The sequence below is a fragment of the Corylus avellana genome, chromosome ca8 (assembly GCF_901000735.1).
Source record: "Corylus avellana chromosome ca8, CavTom2PMs-1.0".
Lineage (NCBI taxonomy): Eukaryota > Viridiplantae > Streptophyta > Magnoliopsida > Fagales > Betulaceae > Corylus > Corylus avellana.
This window is the reverse complement of record NC_081548.1, coordinates 7,543,036-7,545,176: the sequence shown is the minus strand read 5'-3', so window position 1 is coordinate 7,545,176 and position 2,141 is coordinate 7,543,036. Positions and strand designations below refer to the sequence as shown.

At 32.4% G+C, this 2,141-nt stretch overlaps 1 protein-coding gene across 2 annotated transcripts in view; it reads right to left on the bottom strand.

Moving 5' to 3' along the window:
• LOC132190654 (uncharacterized) overlaps positions 1-579 on the bottom strand; it is a 2,624-nt gene extending 2,045 nt beyond the window's left edge. Inside the window, exon 1 of one of the 2 annotated variants that reach the window (XM_059605694.1) lies at positions 518-579. The gene's annotated coding sequence lies outside the window, so the exon portion shown is untranslated. The remainder of the gene's footprint in view (positions 1-517) is intronic. The other variant, XM_059605695.1, reaches the window with a different exon arrangement.
• Positions 580-2,141: the final 1,562 nt, after the last annotated feature.

The following is a 2,141-nucleotide window of genomic DNA, read 5'->3' as shown; positions in this document are numbered from 1 at the left end:
TGGTCAAATTATAAAAATTAAAAACTTTGGGGAGGTGGATTGCCAAAATTGAAATTTTAGAGGTCAAATTGCAAATCACCCCAAACTTTGGAGGGTAAAATTTTCCCAAGAAAGACAAAATATCTTCCTAGTAGTGTCAACAGTAGATGTAGATCAGTCATGATCATGGGCATATGCCTCCTAATTAATAGGCAACCAGCCTAAAACAAGAATTTTTTCTTTTTCCTCTTTTATATATCCTATAAGATGAATTTGATCAATAATAAAAAGACTTTACCCAAGGCATATTCCAAAGATTAGGTGCAAATAATCATCATAGTCATGGCATACGAATCTTCAAATGAAAATTACTAAGAAAAAAAAAAAAAAAAACACCTAGCCACCTTTTATAATTGATTTACATAATATAAATAGTATATTATAAAATTTAATAACTTTAAATGTTGTCACTGTCATGTTCCTTATCCAGCTCGTATAATAGGAAAAAAAAAATTACAAATAAATTGAAATATGGTACCTTATTTATCTCGTGTCTAACTGAGATTGATGGGTGTACTCCGGGCCTGGACCAAAGACCATCAATGAGGAACTGGAAGTCCGAAAACTTTTACGGATCCTGTAAATTAATAATTTAATTACTTTCCGTTTGAAGAATTATATATTAACTTTATTGTTTTTTTTTTTTTTTTTTTTTTTTTGACATGTCTGCACAAGAGGGGGAGGAAGATTCGAACTAGTGACCTCCGCTTCATTAAGCATGGTCTCAGCCGATTGAACTACCTCTTAGGACTAACTTTATTGTTTGTGCTCTTCCCCGTTGGCATAGTTGCTACTTGCTAGATTGTGAATCCATATTTTTTAATTTCATTTTTACCATATATAGCATAGAATCTTGTATTATTGTATGACATGCAAATAGCTTAAAAAACAAAATAGTATAGTTTTATTTTATATATTTATTACTTATGCATTCGAAAATCAAAATCACATTTTTCTCAAAACCTTTTCTGTTCTTTCTCTCATCCTTCAACTTTTTAAAATTATCATCAGATCTGTAGAATCATATGAGCACCATACATAGGCTCTATAGATCTAATAGTAATTTTGAAAAGTGAAAGAATAAGAGAAGAATGAGAGAAAAATGTGTAGCACTTCTCTTATTCAAAAGATCGTAGACACAATACCCTGGGGTAATTTATCTTGATGACCCAAGCTTTCACATTGAAACACCATCTTAATTAGTGGCAACGTCGGTCGTTAATGCATTAATTATCTCCTTTATTAAAAACACATTTTAGCACATCCAATAGATGACAGTTGATAGAAAACTACTATCATACTTAAATTACTTAACCTATAGAGAAATGATCAAAATCATTTTGGCAACCATTTTTGTATAGCGATTGAGTGAATCTATCATTAAATTTTTGTGAAACTTACATGAGTCTACAAATACAATGACAGATCTGTAAATTTGCAAAAAGAAATTGTTAAAAAAATGATGTGCAGCATGTCTGAAATCTATATATTTTTCTCCCTATTTTTTTTTCTTTTAGCAGTCATATATGAAAAGCAAATCCAAAACCATCCCATTACGTATCCCCCAAAAAAAGGGTTGTAAGTTTACAAGACATGATCATCTTCCTAGGAAAATTAGAAACAAAGCAAGCAAACAAAGAGCTAGCCCTCATCCAATACCACATATATTTTCACAAACCCTTAAATCAAATTGTCTTCAAGCAAAGATACCCAACACACTTTGTTTACATGTGAAGATACCCAAATAAAGTCAAAAAACAACATAGAAATTTGTGTTTGAACATATTCCAAGGTATATAGATACAATGTACGTAGGATGAAAAAGCAAAACCATGGAAGAGTAAATTAGTGGGAAAAAAAAAAAGAGAGAGAAAAGAGAGAGGGTGAAGTAGAGCTAGCGTACCTTGATCAAAGAAGATCCATGGAGGAGTAGATTTATGGGAAGAAAGAAAAAAAGAAAACACTTTTGGGAGATGAAGGGAGGAGTCTATAAGGGTTTTGTGGCCTCCCTGGGTTGATAAAAAGAAGCGGGAATTACGGGCGACTCAAGCTGTGGTGCGGTGGCCGTGAGAAGGTGTTGGTGACCATGAAATGAGAACCAA